This window comes from Equus przewalskii, chromosome 30 (assembly GCF_037783145.1).
Source record: "Equus przewalskii isolate Varuska chromosome 30, EquPr2, whole genome shotgun sequence".
NCBI lineage: Eukaryota > Metazoa > Chordata > Mammalia > Perissodactyla > Equidae > Equus > Equus przewalskii.
In genome coordinates, this window is record NC_091860.1 from 11,293,520 (window position 1) to 11,317,226 (window position 23,707).

The 23,707-nt window shown below is 39.1% G+C and overlaps 1 protein-coding gene across 11 annotated transcripts in view; it reads right to left on the reverse strand.

Annotated features, from left to right (window-relative positions):
* KIAA1217 (KIAA1217 ortholog) overlaps positions 1-23,707 on the reverse strand; it is a 705,985-nt gene that overhangs the window by 359,342 nt on the left and 322,936 nt on the right. For 2 of the 11 annotated variants that reach the window (XM_070601012.1, XM_070601009.1), the window contains exon 1: positions 13,028-13,609. The exons of the other annotated variants lie outside the window; for them this stretch is intronic. The gene's annotated coding sequence lies outside the window, so the exon portion shown is untranslated. Of the gene's footprint in view, positions 1-13,027; positions 13,610-23,707 lie in introns of those variants that run through there. 11 annotated transcript variants of the gene reach the window in all.

Here is a 23,707-nt window from a genome sequence, read left to right on the forward strand (position 1 = left end):
GAAAGTTCACATACCCCCAACTGAAATATGTCTCATTGCTCTTTTTAGGTTAAGTGACTTCATTTTTAGCTAAAAGGAATATATAGGAATTCTTTCCTTCTCCCATCATTTTCTCAGAAAGGACAGGTTTATAGGCTTAGAATTCATTTTTAATTAAAAAATTGTTACTGAGAATGAAGGTGTGCAGTAGGCACAGTTATGGAATGCTATCTTAAGGACTTGGCATCTTTTCTGAAGGGCTGTAGTTCAGGATGTGGTAGGCTGTGTTTTTGGAGTAGGAGAAAGATAAGTTCATTCAACCATGCAAATTAAATTACAAGACTTGGAATCATTATTTCTGTGAAAATGTGATCTCCATACTGTGTTAGTTCTGACATTCTTTTCAGATTTTCACCATAACACTTCCATTTGGCCTTTAAATAACACAGGATCAGTAAAAATGTCTCTGGCGAAAAAGATGATGTATTAACTCCAAGGTTGAATTTGAACATCTTGGCTTTGGTGTTCTAAAGTTAAAAATACCTTGAAAAAAACACCATGTAATCAAAGAACAGGAGAGCTATCATTGATAAACGTAAAATCCTAGATCTGTAGGGATTAAGTTAATCTCCAAATCCACCTTGAATCTCAGTGTGTTATCATATTTTTAATAAAACGTAAAGAAGGTGATTGCATATCCTCTGCTATTATCGGCTTCAATATTCAATAACACTGAGCTGTCATATTTCTCTATGTTTTAATTAAATCATTCATACAATTATCTTAAGATGTGTATTCTCATTCCTCCATGAGAAAGAACTGTTATTACCATCTTATCAGACTTGAAAAACTTTCACTTTTTTTTTTTTTTTTTTTTCTCTCCAAAGCCCCCTGGTACATAGTTGTATATTCTTTGCTGTGGGTCCCTCCAGCTGTGGCACGTGGGACGCCGCCCCAGCGTGGTCCGACGAGCAGCGCCATGTCCGTGCCCAGGACCCGAACCAACGAAACACTGGGCCGCCTGCAGCGGAGCGCGCGAACCCAACCACTCAGCCACGGGGCCAGCCCCGAAAAACTTTCACTTTTTATCTTTTGGAAGACAGAAGCTTGCATCCCTAGATTAAAGGACTTCACTTGAAAGAGTCGTGACCACCAGTTGCTGCACTGATTTCATAATGGCCTTTAGGATTCCAGAGGTAACCGTGAAATAGCTAGAGATTTTATAGAAAAACTGCTGGAAAAGTTGATGATGGTGATGAATCATATGGTATTGAAAACATGTGCCAATGACAGTAAATTCAATATTTATTGAGAACTTACCATACGCCAGTTACTAGGTACATGAAAAGGTAATTCTAATAGATATTGTTCTGATTTTTATGAGCAGCTGGATGATTTATCTGTTTTGAGTGGTTCCTGGATACTTATTTCTTTATAATTTTCAGTTCTTAAAGTACAATGTAGGAACTCTATGGTGTTCTGCCAACTCTATGTTCCAGGCAGACATTTGCTAGAAGTTCATTTTACACAGGCATTTGGATACTACTACCATCCTTAGCTGCTGTGATATTGATTATGCAGATTAAGGGTTCAGGATTCACACAAGATGCTACAGAACATGAAACCTGGTAACTATCTTAAAATAGTGTATAATCTGGTATCCAGCAAAATAATGAAACATATCCTTCCCAATGCATGCCAGTTAAACATTTTAATATAGGAAATTTATACTCAAGTTATACTTCAAATAACCCAATAGTTCCAATCAAGTGAGATTTCATTGAAAAGTTGAGTTTAACTTATACACCGAGGGCAGAAGGGATGTGAATAGACACATTTTTGTGTAAGAGATGGCAGAGGAGAATGATTAACAAGTGTCCAAAAAAAGTCTGTAGATGCTAAGCTTGCAGGTCTTACTAGAAAGGAGAAAGGAGGCAAGAGGAATCAAGGTAGAAGAGGGCAGGTGGAACAGGGAACAGGGGCAGAGATCTGAAGCCAGGTACCTGAGGGTTACTCTAAATATTTGATAAGATTACCTTTCAACTTCATTATAAAAAAAGTTGATAGTGTCAATTTGTTGTTTCTTGATAGTGGCTCAAGGGTCACAAGGATTTATGAGCTTATATTACAGAAGAAAAAGAATGCCTTCAAAGATGACCAGATAACCAGCTCCGAGCTGCTGTTGATGCCCAGAAGTCAGATTGCCCAGGGGCTTATCAGGAGTGAAAGAAACATGGATTTCCCCTTTGCATCTCTGAAACTCCTCCTGCAAAGCCCTTTAGCTCTACAAACACCCCTGCTTTCTTCTCTTATTAAAGCGGATTTGAGAGAATCTATCTTTTTTTGTTTCTTTCTGTTTTGTTCTTTTTGGTTTTTAGTCTTCTCCCCAAAGCTCCCCAGTACATAGTTGTAGATTCTAGCTATAGGTACTTCTTGTTGTGCTATGTGGGATGCCGTCTCAGCATGGCTTGATGAGCGGTGTCATGTCCATGCCCAGGATCTGAACCGGGGAAACCCTGGGCTGCTGAAGCAGAGCACACGAACTTAACCCCTTGGCCACGTGGCTAGCCCCTGAGACAACCTATCTTCCTGCCATCTCATTTTGGCCTATTCGAAAAAATCTTTCTCCATCTCCGAGCACCAGTGTCTCAGTGTTTGGTTTACTGGACATTGGGAACATGAACTTGAGAATAAGAGGTTCAGTATCAGGTCCATGAGACCTGAGATGGTGAATCGGGAACTGAGTAACAGAAATAATGAGCCAACGGAACACCACATAAGGAGGAAGAAAGAAGAGCTCAATGAAAAACTGAAGACTAGATGGCCAGGATGATAAGAAGTTCAAGCAAAGTTTTGAGGGATGGGTGAGAGGAAATTGTAAAGCAAAGGAGATAGATAAGTAGAAGTGGTAGGACACAGACATGTAGGACAAGAAATAGTAGAGTCATATGATAGAGAGGTGACTATTTAAAATCAACAATGGGAGTGGGGACGAATATAACAGTTTTATAATGAACAATTAATGATTATATACTTTAAAGAAATTTAAAATATTTTTATCAAATATGTCTTCAGAGTCACTTATGCCACTTAGAAGTATGAGGTCTATAATATATTAATGGCCAAATAATAGATCAAGTGTCCTTTCAAACATTAATGCCAAGATTTTAGGGACAGAGCATAATCCACCCCCCTGGTTCCAGCAACCTACTGAGTTTTAATGACCTTATTTTCTGACATCCTTGACCAAATATAACAAATAGTAGGTAATGACTATGAGTTCCTCATCCTGCTTCTCCTCTAATCCATTTATTCCTCTGTTACACTGCAGCAAGCCACGTAACTGAAAGCTTAAATTAAAAAACAAAAATAATAAAAATCCTAAGGTAGAACCATTTGCATCAGGACTTTCTTTATATTTCTCTCCAGCTCAACACGGCCCACCTGCAGCACTTACTTTGTCCCACATGACTTGAGGCAGAATGAGATTACTTCCCTATACAAAGAGGGAAAAGATTACTTTACTCCTCAGGCTAAACTTCAGCTAAAAGTAGGGTTAATTCAAATTCTCTTGAAAGAAGTATGTTGCCTTTAATGGCCAGGGCCAGTGACACACTTGGATATGATAGCTTAGTAATAACAGTGCACTGCAATTTGGCTAAGAATTATTAATGCAGTTTATGCAACTATTAGTGACTGTTTTATCTCAAGCCCTTGGCCCCAACTTCTCCTGGTTCAAGCTTGATAAGTGTGGAGCTTACAGCTTGTCTTAATGGGTGGAGGAAGACTGTGCTGCATTTCTCCTGGGACTTCATGCTCATTAGTCACAGACACCAATTAAAAGCTTTGTTGGGGAACTAGAGGAATGTGCCACAGCACATGTAGAGGCCCGGAAGCCCCTTTCACATACGGCATGGATGAATAAGTCTCTATGGCGTGCCAAGCCACACATCGGGACATCATGTGCATCAGCAGACAGGATCAACAAAAGCAGCTCAAAAATTTTGAGGTCAGCACCTTCTGGAGCCAGCCCTTTTCATTCCGACTGATAAGGATTTAAACATTTTCATTAGCCTTGCTGATCCTAGTCATTTTAAGTGACAAACACATTATCATTATTTTTAAAGGCAAGTTACATAATCTAGGATACAGCCCACGCTTGATAGTTTTCTAGAAATGGTTATTGACTCTTGCATATCTCCCCTGTGACCATGAGGGGTCATGTCGAGGTTAATGTTCTGGCAAACCACTTAGGATCTAGAGGAACAACTGTTTTGGTAGGAATTATTGCCATTGTAAACCACTGACGAGGATTTGAAACGGTAATTCTTAATTAAGAAAATAAAAAGACTCAGCGTCTGTGCTCTGATCATGCAGCTAACAACTGACTCCACCTCAATCCAAACACAGGATGAAACTCAGCAAAGAGATGGATTTATTTTCGTAATAATTTGTTTAAGACATTTAATCTAAAATAATATGGTGAGGCTTCAAAAATAACTTTGGGTATCAAGTGTTGAGCAAATATTTGCTATATTTTAAGAAATGAATCCTTTGTTTTTATTTCAAACTGTGTCATATTACCAAATTGCTGCTTCCAAAGAGAATTCTGGGGTAAAATATCTCAAAATTATAACATGTTCAATAGGAGTTATAAAAACTTCCAGCAGTGTATATTTTGAAATATGTCATGTTTAGACAGAATTCAAAAATTAATGTTCTCTTTAATCAAATAATTATTTTGTTTGGTAACATACTTTTTGACATATCATAAAAATTATATGTGAACAAATGAGATCAGAGAAATATTAACAGCAGAGAAAAAGTTGAACACCGTCCCCTTTATATCTATGGACTTGCTGGGGTGCTTTGGCAAGTGGTAGAGAGAACAAGAGAGCATCTTGAGAAGATTAAGTGACTTTGATACCCAGGATTTGGTTACAAAGCTGTACATAGGCTATAAGATTTGTTTGGAAAAATGTCTCAAGGTTGTAGAAAAATCATAGAATTCTAGAGCTAGCAAGGGCTTTGGGGTTTTCACTATAACCTTTTAAAAACCAGGTCCTCTTGGTCTCTCAATAAGAAAAAGCAAAAGATGTTTGCACTATTACAGAAAATATTATTTGTTCCTCCCTGAAAATTTTCTCAAAGTAGGATATAGCCCCTCCCCCCTCGCCCTGTTATTTTCAACACACCAGACCGTGGCTGCGTTTACTGTAAAAGGTCAAAAGAATGCAATTCCTCAGCAGTTAGATAGCGAAAATTAAGGGTTACATTAGTTTAATAAATTTCAAGCTGATTTTTGGACATTGTACATTTCTACAAAAGCTAGCAAGGAAACTTTGCATAGTGATTATGATTTGTGAAATTCTTACACTTTTTTTAGTGTCAAAAAGGCCAAAGTAGGACTTCTTCTTCTGAATTTATTCTCAGGACAACCTGAAAACTTTGCCACTACAAATGCTTAGAAATAACATATAAAAAGATATCATTCTTTCAAATGCATTACTGAGCTTGCAAAAAAAGAGAGCAAGAGGGAGAACGAACAAGAGAGAGAGACAGAGATGAAGCAAGAGTGAGCCAGGTGTAAGATATGAGGACCTAAACAGCAACATGGAAAGGGTACAAACAGATACTCATCTGCATTGAGGAGGCTTATGGGTCTCAGCAACCTAGAAGCTTGGGTTTAAATTCCTATGTAGGAGTAGGGGTCAGGTGCAAGTGTTCCAGCAAATGCACACAGTAATGATGGTTGTCTGTCTCTATCTAGATACCAAGTGAAGGGCAATGATAGTATCCACTCAGAATTTATAACCAGGGCTATGTGTGTGATCCAGGAATACCTGAGTTAAGAAATTAGCATAAGGATTTACCCTAAGACAATATTTTAAATGCAAAATGTCTTTGAAGGGGACATTCTGACTGCATATTTTTACATAGTATTCCTCATTGATGATGAACTCATAGTCTCAAATTGCAAAGCACGTGAAGAAACAATCCACCAGAAGAATCATATGACCAGACACAACAAATAGGAGACTCTGAATCCTGAGAACTTTGGATAAATGAAAAAAATAACAGAGTATTTATGAGAAATTCTAAGTGACTAAGACTAAGGGAAATACAAGCTGTATGAGAAGAAAAACAGTATTAAAATAATAACCAGGCAGATTATCTAGAACTGAAAACTGTAGCAATTGAATGAAAAACTCAGTGGAGAGGTGAAACAGCTGTTTAGACACAGTTGAAGACAATCAATGTCTGAAAGACAAGTTTAAGGGAACAACTCAGAACGCAGCACTGGGAGATAAAGAGAGAAATATAAAGGTAAGGGACAGAGAGCACGAAATGAACCAAAAAATTCAACGTCTAATATGAATTTCAGAAAGAGAATAGAATTATGGAAGAATCAGTATTCAAAGATACATGCCTGTATACGTCCCAGAATTGATTAAATATGATTTCTATGAGTTAGGAAGAAATCAAGATAAAAGACGAATTCACAGTGAGATATATTGTTGTGAAAATGTGAACAAAGACAGAAAATATCTTAAAGGCAACTAACGAGAAGAGATATGTTACCTACTGAGGGATGGCAACCAGACAACAGACTTCTCAAAAGCAAAGACAAGTAACAGAAGTCAGTGGAATATTTTTAAAGAAAGGGGAGAAAATAACGGCAAATCTAAAATAACATACCCAACTGAATTATCGAGAGCATTTGCCAATTATTCACAGAGAGATCCCAGAAAATGAAAAATTGTTTTTTTTGAATAAAACCAACTAATAAACAGACAAAATTCTTGTAAGATTCATTTAAAGAGAGAGAAAGGGAAAGCTCAGATGACTATATCAGTATGGGAAAAAACTAGGGACATAACAAGAGATAGGGTAGAGATTTTTAAAAAGAGAATATCAGGGATAATTTTATGTCAATGCCTTTGAAAATCTAGCCAAAATGGACAATTAAGTAAAATGTCCTTGCAATTACTCAAGATGGAAGAGAAAACCTGAAAAATGACAGGCCAATCTCATTTATAAGTATAATAACTCTAAATAGAATATTAGCAAACTAAACTTAGAATGAACATTTTAAAAATTGTGATCAAGTAGAGGTTATCCCAGAATAGAGGATGGTTTAATTTTAGAAAATGTATGAATATAATTCATCAATTAACACATTAAAAGAGAAAAACCATAAGTTCTTTCCAATAAATGCAGAAAGTATTTGATACACTTCCAAACATTTTCCTGATAAAACCTTTGGGCAAACAAAGAATAGAAGGAAACTCTCTTAACCTGATAAAAGACATCATCCGCTAAAAACCCAAGAAAATATAATAATGGTGACAAGTCAGAGGCATTTCATATAAAATTTCATATAAACAGGATGCCTGCTGTCAATACTTCTATTTAACATTGCACAAGAGGTCCCAACAATGACAGCAAGTGGAGGAAAGAAACAAAATATAAATATAAATATATTAAATATTGAACTCACACTTATTTAAATAAGTTAAAATAAAATATACAAATATTACAAAAGAATGAATATAATTGTCATTATTTGCATATATAATCATTGTTTATTTGGAAAATCCAAATAAGCTACAAGCTTTTAAAACTAATAGAGTTCAACAGGGTTGAAAACAAGAGTTAAACAAAAGTCTACTATGTTTTTATGAACCATCAGCCAATAGCTAGAATATTTAAGAAAAAAATACAATTTACAGTAGTAATAAACCTCTTCAACAATAATTATAAGGTACCTAGTAATGAATCTAACAAAAATATGGAAGATTTTTATAGGGAAAATTATAAAATATATTGAAAGACATAAAAGTAAGCTTAAATGAATGGAGAGCTAGAACTATGAATGGGGAGACTCAATATTTAGATATAGAAACTGTCCCCCCCAATAATATATAAATTCAATGCAATTATAAACAAAATCCCAATATTGTTTTTCATGTAACCTGAAATGATGATGCATATACATTCATATGGTATAGCAAATATTCAAGAATAGTCAAGGCACATTTGTGGAAAAATAGTAAGGAGCGTTCATTTATTGTAAGACTATAATAATTAAAACTGTGGTATTGATACAGGGATAGATTGGAAAAAAGACAAATGGGGACTCAATAGCATTAAATGTCCCTGGGAAAAGATGGGCCAGTTAATAACTTAGATTGGGACAATTGCTTATTCATATAAAAAAAAGAAAATTTGATCAAGACATTACATCACACAGAAATAGAAATTCTAGATGGATTAGAGATCTCATTAGAAAAAAAGTATAACTGTAAAACTTTTCAAAGAAAAGACAGAAAAATAGTTTTATTAAATCATGCGGGACAATATTTCTTAAGATTTCCCACTGTACAACCCATAAAGGAAAATATTGACAGATTTAAATATATTAAAAATTTTACTTCTATATATGATAAGAGAGACCACAGATAAGTGGAAAGATAAGTTATTGACTGGGGTAGCTATCTGCAAATTCTATACCCCATCTTGTGATTACTGTCCAGAATATCAAGAAAGCACCTATAAATCAACAATAAAAGAAAGTTAATGAGAAAAAATGGGTAAAATATGTAACACATAATTCTCAATTGGGATGTTCAATAACATTATATAAATATACTCATCTACACCAGTAATTAGAAAATCCTTACACTTAAGAGATTAGCAAAACAGAATGTCTGATAATACCAAACATTGGAAAAGATGTCGGGAAAGAGAAATGCTAAATCAGTGGTTCTTAACCCTAGTTGTACGTCAGAATCACCTGGCGAACTTGAAAACCAATACCAGTTTTGGGTCCCGTTCCCAGAGATTCTGATTCAATTGGTCTGGGCTGGGATTTAGGCATTGGTAATTTTAAAAAGCTCCCCAGGTGATTCTTTCTGCAACCAGTTTGGAAGGACTTCTCAATATTGTTGGTGTCCCACTAAACCAGTAGAATTTGGAGACCCAGTTAGCAATATCTAGAAACGTGAAAATATGACTCAACTCCCTGTGACTGAACAATTCACCTTCTGAGTAACTCCTCTCAAGAAATTCTAGTGTGAGTGTAAGAAGGTATGTATGTGGACCACTGCAATGCTGTTGCAATAGCAACACTACAGGGACAACCCAAATTTCCTCAGTTGGAAAACAGATGAGTGAACCTTGGATTATTTATGCCACATGATCCTATCCTGCAGCTAGAACAAATGGACCAGATACCTATATATCATCATGGATACATCTCCAAAACCATGTTGAACACAAAAAAGGCACAAAAGAACATGGATGATGCTTTATATATTTTAAAATTTGAACACACAGCAATAATAGAACCACAAACAGATATTAGCTGTAACCACATATAGCGATATCTATGTCTGGCTCTAACACCCCCCCACACACATGCGCACACAAATACACAAATAGTAAAAATACTAAAAGACATATGGAAGTGAAATAGAGCAATTTTACGATAATTATCTCTTAGGAGGGAGGGGGAAAAGGAGAGGGTACTGCTGTGACTGCATTTGTAATGTGTTTCGTTTGATTTTACACATTATCTGAACGAAAAATGGCAAAATAACTTATATTTAATCTTGGTGGTGGGTTTGCAGATAGTTATGTTATTTTTGTATGTTTGAGATATTTTATGTTAAAATATTTAAAAGGCAAAAGAGCAATATAATTAGTATGATCATGGGGGCATGTTTTTATTATTTTTTAATCATTCAAAAGCCACAATAATATTTTAAAAACATAGAACTAAAAAGTAAACAAAAAAGGCATTGGATTTGGAGGCCAGAGGCTAGAATTCTCATCCTAGTTCTGCAACTAATTAGTGATGTGTAAATCATTTTACCACACTGATTCAGTTTCCTCATACGTAATGTTAAGGAGTTGGATAAGATGATCCAAAATCTATTCTAGTTTCAAATTTCTGTGAGACTAAGGTTGTAAGAGAATAGTATTTCTGAATTCAATTTTTCTGTCTCCTTGGACATCATCTTCAAAGTATATACTCACTCACCACATAGCAGTACACTTATTCCCAAGTATAATCATGGACTATTCCAGAAAGTCATGCCCTAAGAGATATTCGATAAACAATCATTGAATCAAAGATGTAATAAATGTGGCAAATTAGCTTAAAATGTTTCCGTGACCCAGATTAGGAACCATATAAAAACACCAAAAAAGTGTTATTAAACCCCCAATGACTTCCATTCCCAAATTTATAAATGGATTGTTTCTTTATTCATTTACTCATTGATTATTTCATATGTCATTTGTCCCGAGTGATTATCTACAAACCAGCTTATCCCAATTTGTTATATGTTAATAAAAATTTTATAACAGTAGATGTTACAGTAAACTTTGCTCAAAATATATGCTTTAGGACTGCAAAAAGTCTGAATTCTCCCCTTCCACGGCTCCCAACTTCTGATAGTTTGAAAGACTTTGTTCTATCTTCCAAATGTTAATTGCTCCCAATGAGAACCTGGCCCAACACAGACAACTAAAACACATTTGCTCACTAATGTGCTGTTTTCTCCCCAGGATTTTGATGCTTTTAGCCAACAAGGTTTAATTATCCCCATAACCCTGCAGAAAGTGAAGCACAGAGAAGCATGACGTGGGGTGAAGTCACTCTTTGCGTAGAGGTTAATGCAGAGCAGAGAGAAATGAAATCCATTTCCAAAACATGTACCAAAAATTCTCTGCTGAAGTCCCAATTTCTCTTCCCACTCCATCCCAGCCTGCTACCTGTTCTAGGTTACCCATTTTCTGCCAGAAATGTTATTCGTGAATTAAAAGTAATACAGAAAGGAGCCTGGACAAATCACAACCTTGGTAGTTAGACAGTTGAATGAAAGAAACAACAAGGACAACAGGCAAAAAGAATACAGGATGCTAATTGAGAAGAACATTCTTGGATCTTTTTTGTTCCTCATCCATTGAAATATGTGAATAAGGCTGCCTACATTACCTTACTACAGGTAAGATAAGGAAGATTTAATGTCATGAGTGTCATAGAATATTTACTGTCAAACCTGGCAAAAGATGGCGGTCAATACTTGGATGTCATCATCATGGTCATCATCACGATCATCATTATCACTTGCTAGTGCCACAGGACATGGTGCTTCAGATTTGTCCTAGACATAGGTTTATAAAAGAACTGCTCAAAGCAACCATTCTCTTGACAAAGGAAAGTTGCCAAGGTTGCAGAGATGACCTGATGTCTTCTGAAATTCAGCAATATAATTTCCACTGGGGGGAAAAGAAGTCACAGAGGCTCACTCTCACTTAGCAGGTAGATAAGAGGCCACTTAAAGAGGCATAATCTACCGAACATTTTCTTAACTGGTGAAGGAGGAGCATGAAGAGGAGGAAAGCTCACATTCTTCATGGTCTTCCTTTCTAATGGTTGAGCCCCCAAATCACCATAGCTGATGAGCAGTCAAGCATCCATAAGGCGGGGGGGGGGCAACACTAAGCACCCTAGAAAGAAGCACAAATGCTTGAGCACAACTGAATCAGAAAGCAAGTAACTCCTCTGAAAGCAACAACCATTGTGGAGGGTAAAGACCAGACTCTCATTCGGCTTCATTTTACGCAGTTCCCAGATCCCCCGCTCCCTCTCTGGCCACGCGAGATTACACCATTACCACTAACACTTTCAAAAGTGGGCCACAGATTCCTGTTGTTCACAACAGGACTTTACTCTTGGAAGTCATCTAGCTACTACACAACACGTAGGGGGAAATTTAAAGCACACCTATAGAACTGAAATCATACACTCTCCTGAGGGAAAATAACAGATGGCCTGGCAGATAATGATCCTTAACTGACAGGCTAAGCAATAACAAGGCCAGTTCTGGGAGCACTGGCTTTGGCAACCAACGATGAACAGGAATCATGTTTCTTAGAGGACAAGGAAGACAGGATCCAAAGACTAGGGGGAGGTAGAGGGAAGAATGCAACACTCTCCACCCATGCAAGGGGCTTTCACTCCTTATCTTTCTGCTGAATGCATCATTTCAGATCAGCTGGTCTGTAGAAAGCCGTGGCCTGGATGATGGCTTTAGTAGCGAAGCGGGGAAGTGGGGTGCAGAGGAAGCACAGATCATTCTTATGTTCATTCTTCCCCAATATCAACCAGGCAATGCTTTGAAAGCAGCCAGTTCTTCCCCCAAATGATTGCTGGGAAAAGAAGCATGACCTCTCCAGCAGCAAACTCGTGATTGACAGCTACCACCTAAGGAGGGGAGGGCTGAGGGATGGGTGTGGGAAATCAGGAGTCTAGAGGGGAACAGGACATTTTGGCTACTTCTAGTTGCCTCCCTGATTACTTGTGCATCGTCTAACCATATCCTGCCAGGCCAGCTTGACAGCTCTAGATTCCTGGAGTCCTGAGCAGGCACCAACACAGGCATGGCTGTCGCTCAGTTTCATAGCGTAATTAAGGAAGGTAACAGCAGCAGAAATATTTTAATGTTTCAATGCCCTTTTGCCATGGAGTCAGTTTTTTTTTCACATTTCCAACATGATGTCGTGACATTTTCAAAAAGGTTCACAAGAGTCATGGTTTTAGCAAATCTTACTCCCTAGATTTACAGGTTCTTCAGCAAATCTACCTAAATATTCCAGACAAGTCAACAAAAGTTGTACTACTTGCTAGGCTAACAATGCTCTTTTCAGAAGAAATTTTTACTTGCTTATTTTCCATCTAAAACGTAGTTTATATTACTGCAGGAAATGAGGCAAGAGATATTCACTTAAACCATTAATGAAATTAAATGATTCTCAGCATAAACACATAAACATTACTATAAATATTACCTGCTACCCGCTAAACAGTGTTAAGAGCAGAACATTCCGTACCTCGTCTTGTAATTAATTTACAAGTTGGCAAATCGTTTTATTTATGTTTTGGGTCCAACTGATAGATTCACTGAGATTACAAAATGCAAAAACGATGCTTATTAGGGGATTAAGAAGGAAGAAAAGAGAACAATAAAGTACTTACTTGCAATGATAATTTTAAAGTAATCCTGAATTTCAAATTTGGCTTTTTTGCTTAAGAGCAAAGACTCTGATCTGAGCTATAACCCTTTGGTCCAGAGTCTATACTCCATTCCTCCACAGGACAAATCTTTGAGAAGTCTTCCTTTTATATTTATTTCTCCAAGTATCCAAGCTCTACTAGGAAGGAGTGAAAAACAAAAGACTGTCCTTAAAAAAAAAAAAAACTCACGATGTCCAGAATGTAAGCAACAAAAGAAAAATGAAACCTCTCCAAAGCTAATATCTAATTCAGAAGCATAACTGCTCCCCTCTCTCTGCTGAAGGCGTCCTCCCGTATTCCTGGTGACATTTCTCATCACCCAGTCAGTGCTGTTTTACAGCAATGTGAGGATGTTTGAAGAGAAATGAACTCATTCTCTGAAGTTCCTTGTAGTAAAGGAAAACATATGGAGGATTTCCTGCTGAGGATTCCCTACTGAGGCACAAATTCGAGGGGGTGTGGAATTTACTTGTTAAGGCTCTCCGTTTTCTAGACTCAGCAGTCTTTGCTCAGCAATGAGCCTGCATGGGCTGCTGCCGTGCTGAAGAGAACTCTGTTATTCTGCAATAACCCCATCAGCAAAGATGACTCGCAGGATGCAGGTCAATGGTATGTTAGCGCCCTGCTTGTCACAGTCTGTGTCTCAATCACCTCTTACCTCTAAGACCAGAGAAACGTACGTAAGGACAGGCTTCTTTTCCCATTTGTTTTCTCCGTGTCTCTTCACATTTACCTCCTGATTTCTGATCTGAGATAAGCTGTTTCCAGGTACGTGCACTTTGTGAGCACATTCCCCCAAATTAATTTGAAATGTTACCAACGTCTTCTTTCTCCTTCCCCCCTCCCCCATTTGAAAGTACACTTCTAAGGACAGCACACTTTAAAATATGTCATGAAGACACCAGTTGGCAGGAATAGTCAATTGCACATATGATGAAAACATCACTCTACATAAACCCCTCACAACTAGGGAGGCCTGCCTACTGACCCCGCGGATTAATACTTTTTAGTTTGAAAAAGAAAAACAAAAAGAGCTAATATCTTAAAACCTACCTTTAAAAGCACTATTTGGGGTTACCTCCCTCCCCCTCACCGACAGTGAGGGTACTACTATTCATCAGAGGAGTTTTTTCCCCTATTAATCCAGCAACTCCATTAGCAAAGCATTAACCATGTATTAATCTCAATTATCCTAATAATTCGCTCGATCTCCATATCCATCTTTTATATTACAAACTGGTGTTAAATATCCTGCTAGAAATAAGCTTCATGTGGTCTTTCTTCCCAAGTCAATGTGTTGGTGCAAGAATTAATTGTGTGGGGGAAATGTTTGTACAAGCCGAGCTAAGTGACAGCGTGAATGATTAAAAGAAGTAGAGATGGGTATGAGGAAGAAGATGTTTAAGTTGTATGTGGAACTAGGACCTATCTAGGTGGTGGGGACAAAGAAAACTTTTGTGGGCTTAATTTAAAAATTTTCGAAATTATCTGGAAGGATGTTCTACATCAGGGGCCCACATATGGCCCAGGGGCCAAATCTTGCTCATTGCCAGTATTCATAAATAAAGTTTTACCGGAACACAGCCACACCCATTTGTTCACATATTGTCTATGGCTGCTTTCCTGTTACAGTGGCAAAGCTGAGTAGTTATGACAGAGACTGTGTGGTTCAAAAAGCCTAAAATATTTACTATCTGATCCTTTACTTTAGAAGCTCGCAGACTCCTCTTCTACATGATAGAGGGTCACTAGGTAACTACAAATCCATAGGCATTTTTTTTGGCATTGTCTAGTCAGAAGTACCATTATAATTGTATTTGAGGGAATGCTGATCACTCAGATGTCCTCTCACTACTCCCAGAGCAGATGCGACCAGGAGAGCTTCTTAGAGGTATGAAGCGGGGGTGAAACCCCAAGCTCCCAGGAGACAAAATGGATCAGACCATACAGGGGTGTTGCGGGATGACACAGTCAGAAGCAGAATTCAGACATCATCAAGGAGGGAAGCCAGAGAAGAAGGCTGAGAGCGAGAACTGAGAAGCACAATAAAGCCATATATGGAGGAGAAAATAATGGAGATTGGTTATTACAAGTCAGGATATGGAGTATGAAACGGCTGGAGCAAGCTGTTAGGACTAAGACCTTGAGCAAAAAATAAGGATGTTGGACACTTTCTTTCTGGTGGTCTGGTGGAAGGGTGACTAAGTTGTCCCAATTTGGACTTTCTCAGTTTTAAAATTGAAGATCCTGCATCCGGGAACCTCCTTGGTCCCAAGGACTCTGGACTGTTGGCCACCCTAACTGCTGGGGCTGTGCAGGAAGAGGTGGAAATCAAGTTGAAAAGAAAAACCTGGAGGGCAGTAGCCATACCTTCCCAGTGCTGGGGATCTTCTGTCCTTAGAGAGCTTAGGTAAGAAGCAGGGGACCACTTTCGTGCTCCTGGGGATCACCAGGGGCCCCTGGAGGAAGACAGGGTCTCTGTTCCCGGTGAGTCAGTGATCTCACTGTGAGAACTTGCCCCGTGTGAACAGGAAGAGCGTAACCTCCAAACAACCCGTAAACAAGTGTGAGATCATCTGTCCTACTGGGCCGTTTTTGGCCTGACCTTTTCACCCCAAAGCCAGCCTGCATTTTTTTTTCAGAATAACTGACCTGCACAATTTGATTACTGCCCCTTACTTTGAACTCTCTGCTTTAATTTTCCCATACTCCACAGCCATCCCAAATAGTGCTCGGGTTTGAAGTTTAATTCCTTCTTCCTAAATAGTGAATGCTCACTCAACTTTCTAGGTCACATGAATGGAGTTATTTTTTCATTCATCAACCTGTTAGTAAGTCAGCCCATCAACCAATATTTCTTGAGCTGCTACTATGTGCCAGGAAGTGTGCTGAGCTTGGAGTGAAGGACTGAATCAGATTGACAAGGTCTCTGGCCTCACAGAGAGGAAAGAGAACCCAGAAACATATAAACAGGATAATTTCATAAATGTTTTGGGAGAAATAAGCACAGTGATGTGTTGTCAACTACCTGTGGGGTGGGGGGATTCTATCCTAAGTGGGTGGTCAGAGAGAACCTTTCTGAGAAGGTGACATTTTAGCCAAATGCTGGAAGCTGAGAAGGAGCGGGCTGTCCAGTGAAAGAGAGGTAAGGAAGAACTTGGCATGCCCCAAAAAGCAGAAGGACAGCGGTGTGGCACAGTGGGCGAGTGGCGTGGAGGGCTAAAGACCGAGAGAGAGCAGATGGTGTGTGGTCTTGCAGGAATGAGGAGGGCTTTGGATCTTTTCCAAGGGCAAGGCAGAGCCACGGGAAGGATTTGAGCAGGGGAATGTCTGTGATCTGATTTATGTTTTCAAAAGGATTTCTTTACCCATCCTGTTGAGAGTGGATTGGAGGGAGGTAAGAGTGGAAATGAGGAGATCCGTTGAGAGATGGGTGTTGGCTGGGATAAAATGGTGCCATTAGTGTTCAAGGGAAGAGAATGGTTTGAGATGTGTTCTGGAGGCCCACCAACTCCTCCCCTCAGAAATGGTCATCTGAAGTCCACATGTTAATTTCTCATTTCCACCCACAGCAAGCAGCTACCTGGTCTCCCTTAGTCACCACTGTGTCCCCAGCACATGACTCACACACAGAAGGGACGCATGTTATTCTGGTAGCTGTACATCAGATATTGTGAACAAAAAGCTACAAGTGAGTCGGGTGGGTCTGGAAATCCCAAAGTGAGAAGAGAACACGTAGCTCTGCAAAAAGTTATCTTTGCTTCTGGAGTTTGAACATTTGGGTGGATACAGTAGATCAGCTCACTTAGCGTTTCTTCCAGCTCCTTCTGGAGTGCTTCCTTCACCTTAAAGCATGGACAGCTGGGGACATTTTTCAGACACCCTTGCAGCCAGGGTTCTGCCAGCCTTACACATTCTGACAAACTTGAATTTGGTCCTGACTTAAGTCAAGAAGAGCAATAGTACAGGATGCATCCATCCATTCTGCAGGTGCAGATCAGCAGGTCAGCGTGACTCTGCAGCCAATAGTTGGGGTCAGCTTCATGGTCTGTGACCAGAGCAGACACACAAGGCCCCATGTCTGGAAGGGTCCTGCACTTGGATTAATGCTCTGTTGTTGCTGTCCTGATTCTTAATAATTCTGGACAAGCGGCCTGCATTTTCATTTTGCACCAGGCCACACAGATTACGTAGCCAGTCCTGCCGATGGTTCTGGAGTCAGCCTCCTCCACTCTGGAGGGAGCTATGGTGAGATGTTCCCAGAGCCAGCAGGGATGACCACAGCCTCCAGTTCTCTGGATATTGCCTCGGGTGCCATGATCCAGGAGTCAATAGCTGGGACAGTGGCTCCATGGTCCTCATCTTCCTGGTCATGACAGAGGGAGGCCAGCTCTGCTCGCAGGTGTTGTCTCTGGAGGCATTTTTGGAGGCCCAGCCTAGATTCTGCTCCTCCAGCTCTCCAAGAATTTTGCAAGCAAAATTCTCTTTCTGTTTAAAACAGAGTGGATGCTGCTATCTTCAGCAATATTCATCCCTAATTAAGGACACACTTGGAGGAACAAGCTGGCTTCTTAAAGAGCTTTCTTCCTGTTTTATCATCAGACTTTGTACTGTTGAGGTGGTAGAATTTCGCGGCAATATTGAGATTCCATGTTCTGGACATGCTCTTTATGAGGCGGAGAGGCCGAGCTGCTGTTTAGTGGGGATGGACTTGTGTACATCAGTTGCACCCTTTGATTGTAAAGATGCATTCTTTCCCTTACTGATAGACTGCTGATTTCCCACTGGTGACCTAGAATCATAGCCTGTCTACAGTCTCACTTGAATGCCCACGTGACAGGTGGAATATGTCTGTCCAGGTGCCTCGGTGACCCATGGCTGCTGTAACAAGTTACCACTAACTGGGTAGCATAAACAATAGGAATTTCTTCTCTCACAGCTCTGGAAGCCAAAAGTCCCAGATCAAGGTGTGGCAGGGTTGGCTTCTTCTGGAGGCTCTGAGGGAGATGTGTTCTGTGCCACTTCTCCTAGTTTCTGGTGGTTGCTGGGAAGCCTTGGCTTTCCTTGGCGTTCCTCACTCCAATCTCTGCCTCCTCAGTCTTCGCATGGCGTTCTCCTCCATGTGTCTCTGTATCTCTCCTCTTCTTATAAGGACACCAGTCTTTGGATTTAGGGCCAACCCTAATCCACTATGACCTCATCTTGACTTAATTGCATCTGCAAAGACCTTATTTCCAAACAAGATCACCTTCTGAGGTTCTGGGTGATGTGAATTTGAGGGGCATATTATTCAACCCACTACACCAGGGTATAGATTTGAGCCTGTAGAACCAAATCAAGCTATCTGGTCTACACAGAGGTCAAACATCTTGGCCTCATGGCTGTCTATTCCTGGCCCGCTGAACCAACCTGCTACAGACATGTGAGGTTAGAAGGAGTTAGAGATAACCATACTGTTGTGGAAGAAAGTGAAAGAAGTGGCAAGTTTGTTTTACCTTCAAACACATCCTACCATTCAGGACATGTCCAAATATGAAGGGACATCTGGGTTTCTTCCAATGCACTTGGAAAATCTTAAAGTTACAGGGAAATGTCGATAATTTACCCAAAATAAACCATCAAAAATACCAACCCCTCATCTAAAATTTTTCCCCCATGAATGCACCCCTCCAATTTTGTTCTACCTATGAGAATTTCCACAGTAACCTCCGCGAAGGACAAGCTTTTGTGTAGAGGAGAAAAATGTCAGGCAAAGCCATTGAAACCAATGTCACTTCACTCATGTACAGTGACGACTTTTTACATTTCCAAATCAAAAAACAATTTAAGCTATTTTAGATACTTTTTTCTAGTTCAATGGGATCTAATTCCTTAAAGCTGAAGAAGCAAGTAATTTTCCCCCAAAAATGAAGGCCTAAAATGACACTACAAAATATAGTCTTAGGATGGAGGTATCTTTTTTTTACAGGCCTGGAAGAAAAGATTGCATTATGAACTACACAAAAAGCCATGCCATCAGAACTCATTTACCATTTTTTGCTGTACATATCTTGCCATGAGAGAGTTACATTTATCAGGCAGCACTGAAGCTATTTATTCCCTTCTTACTCCATTAATTAAACTATAATGTAATCACTTGGGTTATCCATAACCAATCTTTGGAAGATTAATAGAGGATGATATTCTTTTGCTCATATTTGGCTTCTGCATGGTAATGATACAGCAATAAAGTTTATGTTCCCATAATGTGTAAGAATTGTATTTTACACCAAGTAACTAACATTGAAAATAACTATGGGTATAAGCAAACCACACAACACAACCATTCTTGGCATACATTAATGTGTCACCAAAAGTATTAATCCAAAGCTCATTGTAGCTACAAAAATCTGAATATTTAAGTTATAAGAATGCATAAAGAAAAAATTACTAAAAATATGTCGTGTCTGAAAAATAACTTGAAAATAGATTTAGTGGTTAGCTATTAAACTAGTTCATTTTTCATATGCGCTTTGAGGAAACTAAAACTTGCATTGTTCTAACCTAAGTATTTGTCCCCATATAATTTAAAATCCAATTTTGCAATACAGAAACATTACTGGCATAATAGGCACTTAAAACATATGCCACTTTGCCATTTCGTAACATTTCACATTTATTAATGAATTATTTCTTGTAACACTTCTCAACAAAGCTTTAAAATCCATTCACTTTAGGTGGAGAAATTAAGACAAAAACACTTGAGATTTGTATTTTAGACCCACAGAAGGAATCAGAGGCGCAGAAAGACGGAACAAAGCTATTGGTCAGGACTTTGCATAAGTATGCCTCAATCTACATATATTTTTCTTCTCTAGCCACGTAATTACATACTTTTATTTCACCATTAAAGGGATTCCAAATACCTTAAATTTGTATGATTTTATTGTCTAATCATAGCAACCATTAAGAGTGCACGTGAACTCCTTTGGAAAATGAATCTTTATGTTTTTCCTCTTGGTTTTGCTCCCTAACAGAGAGTAAAGTCAGAGAATATCCTACTCAATGGTTCTCTCATATAGATAGAGGCGAGCTCTGAAATGTGCTCATACTTCACTTTCTCATGATTGATACAAAGATACAACTAGTCTGTGTTCATATGAAGACAGAGACGAAGGGATTTACCAACATGGAAAAGGTAAATTATGAACCACAATTCTCTTATGCAAACTCAAGTCTGTCCCAAAAACCAGTTCTTATCCTTAGTTACACCAGAACTATTTGCAATTGATCGGTGTGTAAAAAATTGTGAATGAACAAAAAATACATACATTATCAACAACAATCAAATGGAATTTTTATTTCAATAATTACCAACCCCAAATTGTTCTCAACCCAAACTCTCTGTTGCTGTCCTGGATCCCTTTGACAGCTACTCCTGGGCTCTTCCTATATCTTTTATACCCATTCCCCCTGCCAAAACATTTACTTTTTTTTTTTTTTTTTAAAGATTTTATTTTTTCCTTTTTCTCCCCAAAGCCCCCCGGTACATAGTTGTGTATTCTTCGTTGTGGGTTCTTCTAGTTGTGGCATGTGGGACGCTGCCTCAGCGTGGTTTGATGAGCAGTGCCATGTCCGCGCCCAGGATTCGAACCAACGAAACACTGGGCCGCCTGCAGCGGAGCGCGCGAACCCAACCACTCGGCCACGGGGCCAGCCCCCAAAACATTTACTTTTTATTCCTGATTCTTTTTGTAATTATTCCTGGGTCAATCTTTCCTTTCATCATTCTTCCTTTAACTTTTAACCCCTTTTCCCTCTTTTCCAATATTTTTCATTTTTCCCTGAATGTCCATCTGGATTTCTGTTGATTTCGGGTCCCGGTTAGCTCACTTTCTACTCTACCTTCAGTCTCCGTCTCGTCACCTTTCTACTGGTTTTCTCCAGTGCAGTTAATCCACACAGAGAATTACTGATGGCAGGTGGGAGCTGTACAGAGACCTTAAAGCTGTGGATCGATGTAAATGCTGCTCAGTACTCTATCCAGCAAACTCAAGTATGCCTAAAAAAGAAGACCACAATTCCACTGAAAAGTTGATAACCTCAACTAGCTACATAAAACAAGGTAGCTATCACAATGAAAAATTAAAAAGGCAACTAGGAAAATAGACAAAAAAGTTAGTAAGGTTTCTTTCCATTTGTGACATTAAGTAATTTAAATATCCATAATAGCATTTTGTTTGTTTTGTTTTTATTCATAGTGTTGATCTCATTTCTCTGATCATTAATGAAAAGAGTGACGAATAAAGTGAAATTCAAGCTACGGCCAGTTTTGAGAGCACTTTACTTTCTCAAGTCTCCCCATTATTCATCATTAGATGTTGCCCAGATTTCCATGTACTTTTTAATCTAGGGAACATATCCACATCTTGGCAAGTTTGAATTGACTTATTGAGTAAAATTCGGTGACATGGCAAAAGCTGCTTCTAGAAAGTTCTATTGTATTCTCTGTGTCCATTAATTTTATCTTTCTATAAAAAAAGCAATTGAGTTAGTAAAACATGTTTTCTACTCCTCATTTTTCTAAACTTTAGTTGGCTTAAAGGTTTCTCTTAATAGTTGTTCAACTACTTCACAAGAGATTTAAGCTAGACTTTCTGGGCAGTAAATTCTAAGCTGTATTTTGATAAAACCTTTAAAACTAAAAGTATCACATTTTTTCTCTTTCCTCTGTTCTTATTTAGTATACAACATACTATATCTTTTTAATCTTAAGAACCCTTCAGTCATTGAATTCTAGTTAATAATATGACTATCAGGTGTCCCTCTCTGTTTTTGCCACCTAAATATCTTTGGCGGTGAGGTAATCCTAGCATTTCTGCCCCTGCTCAATCAAAATTAGTATTTTTCTGAAGATGTGTGATTTCTTTCTTTTATAAAGAATCCTTACGGTTACACAGTTGCTCACACCTAGTAGATAAAATAAAATAGCCTGCCTTAGGATGAGGGGTCAAATTTGACACCTGCAGGCTTCTGGAAACTTCCTGTTGCTTATTCCTATGGCATCTCTCTCTTCTTCCTTCTTCCCTGCCTTGACATGTGAGGTCTGTTGGGTGTTCTGAAAATCTGCTCCTAGATGAAACCCCAGACCTGCCTGTGCTTGGGCAAGTCCATTCCACCCCCTACCATGTCGCAGAGTAACACGATCACATCATTAATTTTTCATTTATCTTTTTCTCTTTCACTTTATAGTTCCCCGACTAACAGAAAGTAACTTATAGATGACATCCCAGCCAGCCCTTCGCCACTACTGCTCTTCCTTTTTGCAACACTAAGCAATATTCTTCACCCTTTGAGTGAATGCAAGGGCCTTTTAAAAGGAAAAAGATTCTGATATGTTGTTAACTATTGCTAGGAGATGTGATGTGGCAAGACATTCACCTCCAAGACACACTATTTAAGAACCGGTGCTGAGATAGCTGGTGGGGACTTTGCCAGAGGATTCGGTCCTGTCCTCCCCATTTAAGCAGAAAAATATGTACCCTGATCAGAGCAGATTAAAATGTATTCTGTTGTTCATCTGGCATAGAATACTTGAAAACAGAAAGGTGAGACAAGCTGGGATACCCAATGACATCTTATTTTCTGGTTTATTGTTCAGTTAAAGGTAGCTAAGATTCCTCACCTCCAGAACTGAAGCATAAGCAGACAAGGGTTTTATTCTGTCATAACAGAAGTCAACTCCTATGTAATTCCGGGTGTGAATGGGAGAGCCACATAATCAGGGACACTGTCTCCTTTTATCTTTATAATGTAGTATGTGAGAGCCAGTTTTCTGGCTTCCAAGTCAACTAAGGGCCCAAAATAGCTGTTGGAACTCCACCCATTAAATCTGCATTCTAGGCAGGAGGAAGGAAGGGGAGGAAGATGTTCTTTTTAAAGATATTTCTCTGAAGTCCCATGCAACAGACCACATACATCTCATTGATGAGACTATAGTTATATGGCCAAACTAATTGCAAGGAAACCTGCAAAATGGAATCTTTTCTCCAGATGCCATTGTGTCCAGCCAAGAATCAAGGTTCTGTTCCAAGGAGGCAAAATTCTACTGTAGACAACTAACTGCCTCTGCCACCCCAGTGTACTGGAAGTGGTTAATATAGAGCATGTCACATAAATTGCCACCACCTGATGGGTGGCAGTGGCGTTGTTAAAACTATTGCACAAAGGTCCATCCCGTTGCGATGTTCCCTGTGCCTAGAATTGGTCTCCAGCTCCCTAATAACTCCTACGCTTCCTTTGGGCCTCATTCCTTCCTCACTTTCCTGGGACAGCAGTCCTGCCTGGATGGAGGCCCTCCTTCCACATGGCAGAGCCCAGATGCCTCTCCTTCCCCACTGCTCTGCCCAGGGGAAGTTCTCCACGTGCATGGCTGACTCCTGGCCTGTGGCTGCCGTGGCTTCCATCCCAGGCTGCAAGCCCCATGAAGGCAGGAACTTAGTCTTTCCATTTGTTTATTCGCCATCATATCCCAGAAGAGTGCCTGGGACATTGTAGGCATTCAATAAAGATTTGTTGAAAAATGAGTCAAACTAGTCTGCACAGAGGGAATGCAGTCCTACAGCAAGCTCAGATTTCAGTGGGCCTGGAATGAAAAGAATC